A 12,855-nucleotide genomic window follows, 5' to 3' on the forward strand; every position below is an offset into this window, starting at 1 on the left:
CACAATGTTCACAGATCTGATCAAGTCCTTTGACACTGTTAGTCATGAAGGCTTATGGAAAACTATCTCAAAATTTGGTTGCCCAGAGAAGTTCATCAATATTGTATATCAATTTCATGATGGCATGTTTGCCCAGGTTCGGAATAATAAACAATGCTCTCATGCCTTCCCAGTCACCAATGGAGTGAAACAGGGCTGTGTGCTTGCTCCCAGGCTTTTTAGCATGTTTTCAGCCATGTTGACAAATACTTTCAATGAGGAAGAACATGGCATCAAGGTCAACTATCATACTGATGGTAAATTAATAGACTATACACAGCAGAAAAATGAAGTTTCTTATCCAATATTCCTTTATGTTCTTTTTTTTCCTTGAAATATTTATTTGTCTACTGAAGGGGATGTGGAAATATTGGGATGCTAATGCACTACTGATGAAGTTGTGAACCAGTCCATACATTCTGGAGAACAATTTGGAACTACATCCGAAGGCCTGTCAAACTCTGTATACCCTTTGACTCAGCAATACCACTAATAGGTCTGTATCCTAAAGAGATTAAAGAAAATGGAAAAGGATCTATTTGTACAAAAATATATACAGCAGCTTTTTTTGTGGTGGCAAAAATTAGAAATTTAAGGAGGAATACACATCAATTGGGGAATGGCTGAACAAGTTGTGGTGTATGATTGTACTGAAGTATTATTATGCTATATGAAATGAACAGGATCGTTTCACGAAAAACCTGGGGAGACTTATATGAACTGATGCAAAATAGAGTGAACAGAACCAGAACATTGTACAAAGTAACAGCAATACTGTAAGGATGATCAACTGAGAAAGACTTAGCTCCTCTGATCAAGACAATGATTCCAAAAGGACCTAATGATGAAAAATGCTATCCACCTTCAGAGAGAGTACTGATGAACTTTGAGTACAGACTGGAATATACTTTTTTTAAGTCTATTTTTCTTGTATTTTAGTGTGTGTGAGTACCTTCTTTTGCAACATAGCTAATATGGGAATATGTTTTGCATGATGTATACTTAGTATTTATTAGTATTATTAGTATAAATAGTATTATTAATCATATTACTTGCTTTCTCAATGAGTGGGGAAAGGTTTGGATGAAAGAAGAGTATTTGGAGCTCAAAATTTTTTATAATGTTATAATTTTTTACATGTAATTGGAAAATAATGAAATAAATAAAAGTATTTTAGAACTAGTTACTTGTCAATTAAATACATAGTTAAAAGGAAAATGCAAAAACAAAACTAGTGTCACCTTAAGATTATTGTTAACAGTTATTGATTGTCTTTTTGCCCCACAGATCAACTGTTCTGCCTTGTTGATTATGTTAATGTTATCATAATAAAACTATTTTTAATATAAGATCATTAGTCAGGTAGATCATAGTAATGGTACAGGGACAGTGTATCTGAATTTTAGCAAGTTTATGATTAAAATATTTTTTCTAATTAATTTATTTGTTTTCAGTTTTCAACAATCACTTCCATAAGTCTTAAATTTTCTCCCCCCGCCCCAAGATAGTATGCAATCTTATATGGGTTCCACACAAGCATTCTTATTAAACACATTTTCACATTAGTCATATTGCATGGAAGAATTGAAATGAATAGGAGAAATCATGAGAAAAAAGCAAAACAAAATAAAACATAACACAAGAGAAAATAGTCTGCTTCATTCTGCATTCCAACTCCATATTTCTTTTTCTGGATGTGGACAGCATTTTGCCTCGAGTCCTTTGGGAATGTTTGAGGTCCTTGCATTGCTGTGAAGGGCTGTCTATCAGAAAGAGTCCTCACACACTGTGGGTGTTACTGTGTACAATGTTCTCCTGGTTGTGTTCATTTCATTCAGCATCATTAAAATCTTTCATGATTCTTTTGTATCCTTGTGTTCAAGATAGGAAAATGTGAATTGGTGATAAAATAACCACACAGATTCATAGTAAAATGATCAAACTACAAATATTAATTTATATCAACATGGAGGGTTGTGTCTAATAATGTTCCACAGGGCTCTGTCATTAGTCCTTTCTATCGCAAATCTGATGGGCTACTGGAACTTTAATAGGCTAAGGTCAATAGGTCTGTCAAACGTGTCCATTCTTGAAGAGTTCCGAAAATATGCAATTTGCTTGTCCCCATTATCTAGTTGTTCATCTAGGTTGACCACTTCTGCAATGTCTCAGATCTCAAATTTCTCTCCAGTTTATAGTTCTACTTATTCCCAACCAACTTTGTTGACTCTGTCCCATTACTCCACTTTACTCCTTAGTTCCTAACTTGGGTTTATGTGCTCCTCTCTTTACTAGACTTTCTTACGTTTATGGCTTATGTTTATGGACTTTTGCCTCTCTCTCTTGCTATATCTTGTGCCTTGGCTGTGAGCAGTGAGTTTATCAGCTTCTCAGACAGGTTCCTGATGTGCTCTCCTGGTTATAGGCTCATAATTACCCAATGTGGTACTGGTTAGTCCTGTGTGTACAGAAGCACTGCCTTGGAATACCACAAGGAACCCTTCACAAGATATTTTGGTTTCATTTTTTAGTTTCTGGATAAGATGTTATAGCCACAGAAGTTGAGGGCTGGGGGGCGGAGATAGGCCAAGGGGGGAAGAGGAGGCAGTGGCAAAATCAGCAGCCACAGCAGTTATCTTATAATTGAAATATCAGCCCTGCAGACCTATTTCTTCTCTGTCTTCCCCTCCCCTTTCAAATTAGAGCTGGCATTTTAACTCTTAGAAAATAACATTGAGGAGAGGAGAATTTTTGGAAAAGGTTATTCTTAGTAATTCTTGTTTGACCAAGTGGATTAATCCAAGTGAATTATTTTCTTGAATCAAATTGTTTATCAATCAAATTGAAGTAATTTTTGTAAGGACCTAGTTTTGAACACTTGAGCAATTAAATGAAATTGGAGGTGGTGAGGAGAGATATGGAATTCCCTTGACCTTTGCAGTAGGAAGAGCTGAGTACACACAGAAGCAATCAATCAGTAAGGATTTATTAAGCTACTACTATGTGCCTGGCCCTATACCAGATCAGATTTTTTTTTAATGGATTAGGAAGAAGGGGAATTGTGATTAGAAATCTGGCAGTTTTACATCCAGTGATCTGTTAGCCAAAGAATGTTAAAAATTAGAAAAAAAATTACAAAGGCTATAAAACACATAGAGCCAATAGGACAATTGAGAGAATGTAAGACAGATTGGAAAAGAAGGGGAGAGAGCAAGGAAAAGAGAGAGAGGGGAAGAGAGAGAGAGAGGAAAGAGAGGGAGCATCTACCTTTCAGAAACTGTCTAGGGAAGGAAATTGTCTCTGAAGGGGATATTCCTCTCTCGGGAGTTTGGGAGACAGCCTAATAATTTTTGAGTGTAAAGAATCATCATTATTGTTGTTGAATCATTTCAGTTGAGTCCAACTCTTCATGACCCCATTTGAGGTTTCCTTGGCAAAGATGTTGCAGTGTTTTACCATTTCCTTCCCCGCTCATTGGACAGATGAAGGAACTGAGGCAAACAGGTTAAGTGACTCACACCAAGTCAAATAGCTTAGGTCACATTTGAACTCAGGTCTTCCTGACTCAAGGCACTTGATCCACCGCACCACCTAGTGGCCTCATTGTCCTATTTGAGCACTAAATATTCTGCATAGTTTTCTGAGAAATTTAATACCTTCCTCTGGCAAATTAGTAATTTGGTATTATATTCCACATTTTAAATTTAAGCAATCTATACTCACATGTAAGTTTGTTTTGACATGGATATAATTGTACATACTGTATTCATTAAGAATAGAATATAATTAGGGAAATTAATTGGGTCCAGTTATATTCAATGGTATAGCTGATCTCTGTATAATATTGATGTAGAATAATGCTATATAATAATATAATGCATAATATTAATATACTTATGTATAATTATATGTAATTGTATAATAATTGATGTAGGATAATAGCTAGCATTTATATAGAAGTTTAAGTTTTACAAAGTGCTTTAAAATATTATTTCACTTGATACTCACAACAATCCTGGGAGGTAGATGCTATCATAATCCCCATTTTACAGACGAGTAAACTGAAGCAGAGAGAGGTTAAATGACTTGCCCGGGGTCACACAGCTAGTAAGTATCTGAGGCTAGATTAGAACTCAGGTCTTCGTGGCTTCCTGAGTCCACGTCCAAGACTCTATCCACTGTACCATCCAGCCCTTCCTAACAATGGTCTACCTTTGCAACTTCAGCATTAATATTATGTGATGATTTTGGAATACCACAGATCCAGAATGCCAAAGCTCAGAGGTACGAGGATGGAGTCTTTTACTCACGTAATTTCCTTATGTATCAAATTAGACTATTTTTGGACCAGATCTGTGAAATCATAGAGTAGTATTAGAGGATATTCCATGGTACTGGTGATACTTGGAGAATATTATGTATATGTGTATGTATTTATATACAATATACACATATGTGTATATGGGTTTGTACATATATTTGTGTGTATATGTATGTATGTATATGTAGCATTAGAAGGTGGTAGGATCCTCTCTGAAACCCTAAGTGCTACAATTAGTTTCTTAACTGGAACAACATTAGAGGTTGTAGATAATTGGCTTTATGTAACACCTACCAGAAAGAAGTTGTAGGCTTTTTGTATTATAATTAAGAAAGAGTCTGGTCTTTATTATTTTATTAGATAGAGAGTTTGAGCTCAAAGGCCAATCCCATCATTTTACAGTTGGGGAAATTGAAACTCAGAGAGATTATGAGAGTTGCTCAAGGTTCCCAGTGGTGGTAAGTTTATGACCCAATATCTGAACTCAGGTCCTCTTACTCCAGAGCCAGTGCTGTTTCCACTCTATGCTAATTTGGACACAGAGGGCCTAAACCAGGGGTGGGGAACCTGTGGCCTTGAGGCTACTCTAGATCTTTAAGTATGGTCTGGATTTGTTGTGTAAAATTTGGATTCAGTCAAAAAGCTGCACTTAAGGATCTAGAAAACCACATGTGGCCTCAAGGACACAAGTTCCCCACCTCTGGCCTAGACTATTAGACAAAGGCAGGCTATGCCTTAGGTTTGGACACATTGGGTTCATGGTAATAAGTGGGTAGATTCTTCTAATGAAGACTTAGTTTAAGTGTTTCCAACTAATCTATTGGTGATGCTTTCTCCACTTGAATGGAGTACACAAACTCAGAGTCAAACAAGTAATAATATTAGTTTATTTCTTATCATTTTTCATTTTGCTAAGTATAAGATTGTTCCTTTCCATCCCTTAAAAAAAACCTCGCACCTTTAAAAAACTTGAATAACTTGAGAAAATATGATCATTCTATATTTTCACAAATTAAAAGGTTTTATTAATAAATATTTCTGTTATTGCATGTTTAAAACTTTCTATAAAATTATAACATATTTGCAATTTTATTTGAATAAAACATGAGCTAAGAAAATTATTTGCAGAGAAATGGTCATTGACAATTTTTTTTTTTAATAAAATGAAAATGTCACTCCATAATGTTTGGAAAACACCACCTTAGTGCACTGAGGTCTTTTAATTCAACTAGTTCCAGGAACCAAGGAGAGAAAAGACTTGATTGTTATGTAAGGAGTGGCCCGGAAGTATGGAACTCATTACAATTTGCTCTAATAGAGTATAGGAGAAAATAGGCTGTTGCCATGAAGGCTAAGATGCAAAAGTCCCCGTCAGTTTCCTTTTAACAGTACCTGGACTGGATCCCCAGTTCTTTAGTGGATTAGAGTCTGTAAATAAAAGATGCTTGGGAGGTAAGGATGAAAGAAAAATGGAAGGTGCAGAGGAAGGCAGAGAACTGAAGTTCAGGGATTTTAAAACAAGATTATCTACTACAATATAGGGAGGAAATAAGCTTCCAACTGGAGTCAGACAAAGAAAGGACTCTGGAGGCCTTTCAGAATATCCGTCAAGCAGTGTCCTGAGCAGATCCTCCCTAATGGACTAGACCTAAGAATTCTAATAGCTCCCAGGGTAGGGATGGAAGAAAGTTACACAGCAGAGGAGAGGGTGGAACCCAGAAATTGGCAGCTTGCTATTCTGTTACCCAAATCAATTCAGGAAATAGTCAACCAGAAAGAAAATTAAATAAAATATAGAAAGTAGGCCCAGCCACAGGAGCCCCTTAGAGACAATGACCTAGCCAGCGGCCCCCTGATCCTTGATGGTCATAGACTTTGTCCAACTCTAGTGGTCTGGAGAGAATAAAGAATGGGTATCAGTTGCGGGGAGGAGGGAAAAGGATATAACAGTACTGGTCCTATTTTAATGCTTTCTAGTATGGAAGGAAGGAAGGGATTAGTAGTAAGAAGTCTACTTAGAGGAAGGACACCATTGAATAACCAGTAGAGAAATTGATAAAGACTCACAAAGGAAGAAAAATGAGAACATAATCCAAGAACTGAGACAAAACAATAAGTCAGTTCCCAATGAAGAAAAGTGAGTCAAAGAATTTTCATGAAGCTAAAAACATAATAATGAATTTTAAATGTTCCTGGAAAAATAGTAATAGTAAGCATGTATATAGTGCTTTAAGGTTTGCAAAGTGCTTTATAAATATCTCATTTGATTCTTACAACAGTTCTGGGAGGTAGGCACTATTGCTGTTGTTGTTTGTCCTTCGTTCTCCAAGAAGACCATGACATCAGGATGATGACATGACTTGCAGTTGACTTTGATTTGAGTGACAGAGGGCTGTGCAAGGTCACCAACCTCACTTTCTTCTCCTGAGCCATCTGGGTCCAGTGCCCTGATATTCATCAGGATGACTGGAGATGGCCCAGGATGCAATGTGAGACCCTGGCCCTTTCAGATTAATGTCTTATAGCATTCTCACTTTGAGTGAGATACACCCATTCAATGAAGAGGCTTCTTTAATTTAGTTACTCAAGGGATGGCCCCTTTAATCAAAAAAAAAAAAAATCAAACTGGAAGGAGAAGACCCTCAGGGCTCCTGGGTAAAAGGGAAACAATTACTATTTAGTATTTAAATCCACTCTTGGGCTAGCAGGGAGGGGACTTGTTTTCCAGTCTATGAGCTCCACAGTGAATTGGTTTTGAGGCTTGATCTTTGACCAAGCTGCACTATTATTATCTCTTTTGTAATAGAGAAAACTGAGGTAAGTAACAAAGACCACATCTGAACTCTAGTCTTCCTGACTCCAAGTGCAGGACTCTATCCATTACACTTTGCTGTCCCAATAATAATGGAACAGCTTGAGAACCTCCAGAATGGGTCAGAGGAAAAATAAAATAAGTGAAAGAAGAGAGTAAAGAAATAAGGGTAGAAAATAGGATAGAAATTAAAGCTTTCTGTGAAGAATCAATGACTAATAAGAAAGCAGAGAATTAGCAATCCTTCTCCAAAATGATAGATTTTCTGGAGACAATGACAGAATTATAATGCAAAAATGCTGAGACAGAAGGAAAATTAATTGAACAAAACCAAAAGACAACCAAAAGATTAGAAGAATATACAACTACCCTGAAATCAAGGATAATAAGCTTGAAGGCAGAAAGAGGAAAAATAATCTACAACTCAAGTTCTTCTAGGAAAGATTGATTAAAAAAAAAATGCCTATTATGCATTCATTGAGAACAACAAGCACCTCTTTCTTGTGACCAGCCAACCATTGGGTTTTAAATCCAGCCATTTGCACCATTCAAAACTCATTGGTTATCTGGACACAAGGAACAGTGTTCATGGTTCTTTTTGAATCCATCTACCTGTACCAATGGGGAGACTAGGTGGTGCCAATCCTGGAGTCAGGAAGACTCATCTTCCTAAATTCAAATCTGGCATCAGACACTTACTAGCTTTGTAACCCTGAGCAAGTCACAACCCTGTTTGCTTCAGTTTTCTCAAATGTAAAATGAGCTCAAGAAATAAATGGCAAACCACTCCAGTGTCTTTGCAAAGAAAAACCACATGGGGGCACAAAGAGTTGGACATGACTGAAAATGTCTCAACAACAAAAACTTGTGCCACTATCTAATCTAAACCTCGCCATCTTCTCCTTAACAATGATGTGAGAAATTTTATCAACAGCTTTGCCAAAATCAAGTCAGTATATCCACACCCTTCCCCTCATTTGCTAGTTCAGTGGTCCTATAAAAAAGACAGGGGTGGACTGGGGGAGGGGGTGAGAAATATAATTGCTAATTAAGATCAATCATCTCTCTAATGATCTGTTCTAGAATTTTCCCAGGATTTGAAGTCAAACTTAACTGGTTTCTAAGGTGCAAATGCTATTTTCTTCCTTTTTTTTCAATAGGAAAGCATTTATCCTTCTCTCACTTCCTCTCCTATTTTCCATGCTATGTCAGTTATCATTGTCTTACCAGTTCTTTCAGTGCCTGAGTATTTAATTTATCTGGGGCTGGTAACTTGACTTTGCAAGGGTAACCAAGGGCTCTCTTACTAGTTTCTTACTTATCTCGTTTACCAACTCTCTGTTAGTTATTTTTTTCTTTTTCTTTTCTTTTTTTAAATTTATTTATTTATTTTCTGTGTTCCACAATCGCTACCATACAGCCTAGAGTTTTTTCTCTCTCCTTCCTCCTCCCTCCCCCCCACCATCCCCTCGCTCCCCAAGATGGCATACAATTTTATATAGGTTCTACACATACATTCCTATTAAATACATTTTCACCATTGTCATGTTGCATAGAAGAATTAAAATGAATGGGAGAAATCATATAACAAACCAAAACTTAATACAAAAGAAAAGGATCTGCTACAAACTGCGATTGAATGCCATGGTTCTTTCTGTGGATGTGGAAGGTGTTTTGCCTTAAGGGACCATTGGGAACTTTTTAAGTCCTTGCATTGCAATGAAGTTCTAAGTCTACCAGAAAAAATCCTTGCACACTGTGGTTGCTGTTGTGTACAAAATTCTCCTGGTTCTGCTCCTTTCGCTCAGCATCAGATCATATAAGTCTTTCCAGGCCTCTTTGAAGTCTTCCTGTTCATCATTTAGCTATTTTTTCTTACATTTATAATATAAATGCTGTTATGCTTTCCAGAAAAAAAGACAAAAGCAAAACGGCAATTTAATAACTGCCTTCTCTCTGTGGTCAGTTATGATTGCCCCATCCACTCCAAGGAAAGGTTCCATCACATCTTTGATTCTCCTTTTTTTTCTTCCAATATGGCCCCCAAAGTCCTCCGTGCTTTCCTTACATTCCTTCATTAGCCTCAGCTCATTCTGAGCTTTAGTATTTTTGACCCTTTTCTTATAAGACCCTGATATACTCTGTTAAATGGTCTTGTTTCCATTTCTCCACATACTTTAAAAAAATTTTAATTTGTTTGGTGAGTTCCCTGTGCATCCACATCAGTCTCTTCAGACAAATCCCATTTTCTCCTTCCTCATTGGAATTGTTTCCTTTTGTGTCTTCAGAATTTCATTCTTGTGTATCTCCTAATCCCTCCTCAGCTGACTTCCCATATAGAATTTTAGTCCATGGGACCCTGCATATCTTTCCTTTGAAACTTTTGAAATCTGCTTTCCTCAAATTTAGGTTGTGCTAAAATTAGACTATTCCCAGATTTTTTCTTCTCTATTACAAACCCTACAGTGGATGGTACCTTCTCACCAGAGCTCCTATAATTTCCACTCAAGTTCTTCTCAGTTAATGAGAGTCAAGTCCAGAAGAGAATATCCTCTTACTTGTTCCTCCACCTTTGGAAAGATGAAATTATCACTAAAGCAACTCAAGAAGTTGTTAGCTGCTTTATTTTTGGCAGAAGGAGAGTACCAGCAGATATCTGAATAACTGAAATCCCCCATCAGCCATATTTTTTATCTGTTTCTCAAATATTACATTTATTTCCTCTTTCTGTACAATTAATCTGTAATATAGTCCAATGACAAAATCACTTCTGGTCCCAATGACTCTTGCCACAGTCAGCTTTATCTGGGGTATTGTGTATAATTCTTGGCATTACATTTTAAGGAAGTTAACAAACTGAAGTATGTTCCAAAAAAGGGTTATTGTGTATGGTACTAAGGATGAAATAAATGGTGAGAAAACTGCAGCATAGAATTGCAGAAAATATGCCATATGAAGATCTGTTGAAAAAACTTGGAATTTTTAGCCTTAGGGAGGACCTTTCCAAAAAACATGCCTGCTCTATTTGGCCCCAAGGGATAGAAGTAAAAGTAACAAATGGTGGAAGTTGAAGGGGGCAGCTTTTGACTCAATATAAGAAAAGATTTCCTAAGTTATCCCAAGGTAGAATGGATTATCTTGGGAGATAGCAGAGATCTCCAGCAAAAGCTAGGTCAATATTTTATAAAGAAATCCTGCTTGACAACAGATTGGAAGAGAGTGCTCTAAAGTCTTGTGAAGCTTGAAGGATCTGTGATCTCCTGACTTCCTATCTTTTTCCATTATCTCATTTCAGAAGAAATTCCACAGCAAGGAAACTGCAAGATCAAGATCATGGAGATGAAAATGGTCAAATATTGGGAACCCTGATGGATGTCCAACAGCTATAGAATTTTTGGTGTAACAGCCTATGCACAAGAATGTCATTATTCATAGCTTTAGAGAAAAATGAAGAAGCATTAAAAGAATGCTCACTTACAACCAAAGTGTGGCATTAACAAATAGGAGAAAATGAAACTGTGGTACACATTTGTAGTGTGCTACCTGCTACCAACCCATATGGAGAAATGTGAATAAAATCTGAGAGTGGGTAAAAAGTATACTGAATAAATAGTGGAATACTAGGTCTGACTAAATGGTCAAGCATTCTCTTCTGAACCCATATAAAATGTGTCTTAGTGCCTTACGTAGTAGGTACTTAATAGATATTTATTGATTAATTAATATTTATACTTATTCATGTCCATTTCTGTCCATGGTTCTCATTTTTCCCAGTGTGGTCAAGAATGGGGTAGGAAGGGAAAGCAGACTTTCTAGAACTTAGCTAGGAAAACAGGAGATTCATTTCTTCCTCTCCCCACTCCCTCAGTCATTCAACAAGAATTTAGCAAGCAACTATTTCATGTCAGGTACTGCACTAGCCTCTGGGAATACAAATAAAGGCAAAACTATGACCCCTACCTTCAGTGAGCTCACAGGAAGACCTAAGTTCAAAGAAGACAATGTACAAAAATGTGTGTGAACAAGATATACAGAGTGTAAATATGTTTGGTAATCCTAGAGGGAAGGCATTAGCATTTGTGGGAGTGAAGAAATCTAAGGAAAACCTCCTGCAGGAGGCAGAATTTGAGCTAAGCCTTGAAAGAATCCAGAGAATCCAGGAAGCAGAGTTGAGGATGAGTATTCTGGGAATAGGAGACAGCCAGTGAAAAAGACAAGAAATGGGCCATCACGTTTGTGAGGAATAGCACATTGACTAAGGAAGATGAATCATAAAGTACATAGAAAGAGTGTAAAATGAAAGGAAACTGAAAAGTTTAGAAGGGGTCAAGTAGTTATGAACCTTAAAAGTCAAATGGAGGATTTTATATTTGCTCTTAAAAGTAATAGGGAGCCATGGGAGGTTACTGAAGTGACATGGTCATCAATTCTGTGCTTTATTGAAACAAAGAAAGTCTTAAGGAAGATTAGCCAGAAGGCTATTGTAATTGTCTGGGTTTGAGGTAATGATTGCCTGTACCAGAGAGACAGCTCTGTGATGGGAGAGACAGGGATGAATAGGAGAAAAAATAGAAACACCAAGACTTGGCAACAATAAACCAAAGTTGTAAGCCTGGATGACTGGGAGGATGCCGGTGTCCTAGACAATAATAGGAAAGTTGTGAAGAGCGAAGGGTTTGGAGGAAGAGATAATGAGCTTTGTTTTGGATTTGTTAAATATGAGATTCCTTTGAGGCATTCAGTTTGAGATGTATGAGACGAAGTTGGTGATGTGGGACTAGAGGTGAGGAGAGATATGGGAATCATCTGCAAAAAAAAAAAAATAATTGAACCCCATGGAATCTGATGAGAACACCAATTGAGATAATATAGATAGAGAAGAGGAGAGAGTCCAGGAGAGAGTCTTGGGGGAATCACATAGTTAGAGGGCATGACTTGAATAATGATCCAGTAAAAGAGACTGAGGGTGATAGTCAGAAGATAAGATGTCTGAGTGATGTGAGAGAAGGAGGAAGAGAAAAGAGAGAGCTTTTGGCAAATGTCCTTAAAATATTTTTTTTGGTGAAATATGAGGCAAAATTCTCAGCTGTGAGAGTTGGGGTGGGGCGGTGCCACGGGAGGCTTGAGGAATGATGCAAAAGATAACCAACTTAATTAGGGAGGTGTAAAAAAGATTGTCTTGATTTAAAAGAGGACCTGGTCAAGAACAGCTAACAAATTAGTGAACCTAGTCACCATGATTTGAGATTTTCTCTATCTCTGTTCAGTAGCACATGAATAGAGGTAGAGATTGCAGATGGCGCATAAAATTTAAGGTGTGAATTTGGTGAGTCATGATCAGTGATTCCAAAAGGGAGCAAAGTACTTGAATGTCAAAGATAGTATAGAGTTGAACTGATTCACCAAGGAGTCATATAGGCAAATATGGAGAGCATAGCCAGTGAAGTATGACTGCCTAAGAAAGAATTAAGAAGTTCAGAGCTTAGAGGTCACAGTGAGGATAAATAGCAGGGTTAGGAGTCATAAGGCAGGAGGAAATATGGCATGCTAAAAGATTATGAGCATATAAAAAGAATTTTATGAAAGTCCCCTAGTATGAAAGCAGGCACTATGGGAGAGAGATAAGATTTAATTCATTGGCAAGACAGAGAGACAGAAAGAGACAGAGAGGTAGAGGCAAAAA

The 12,855-nt window shown here is 37.1% G+C and overlaps 1 long non-coding RNA gene across 1 annotated transcript in view; it reads left to right on the plus strand.

Moving 5' to 3' along the window:
• The window catches only part of LOC140526449 (uncharacterized), a 150,275-nt gene extending 139,473 nt beyond the window's left edge, over positions 1-10,802 (plus strand). Inside the window, exon 4 of the long non-coding RNA XR_011974374.1 lies at positions 10,468-10,802. This is a non-coding gene — a long non-coding RNA (uncharacterized lncRNA). The remainder of the gene's footprint in view (positions 1-10,467) is intronic.
• Positions 10,803-12,855: the final 2,053 nt, after the last annotated feature.

The sequence above is a fragment of the Notamacropus eugenii genome, chromosome 2, assembly GCF_028372415.1.
Source record: "Notamacropus eugenii isolate mMacEug1 chromosome 2, mMacEug1.pri_v2, whole genome shotgun sequence".
NCBI classification, from domain to species: domain Eukaryota; kingdom Metazoa; phylum Chordata; class Mammalia; order Diprotodontia; family Macropodidae; genus Notamacropus; species Notamacropus eugenii.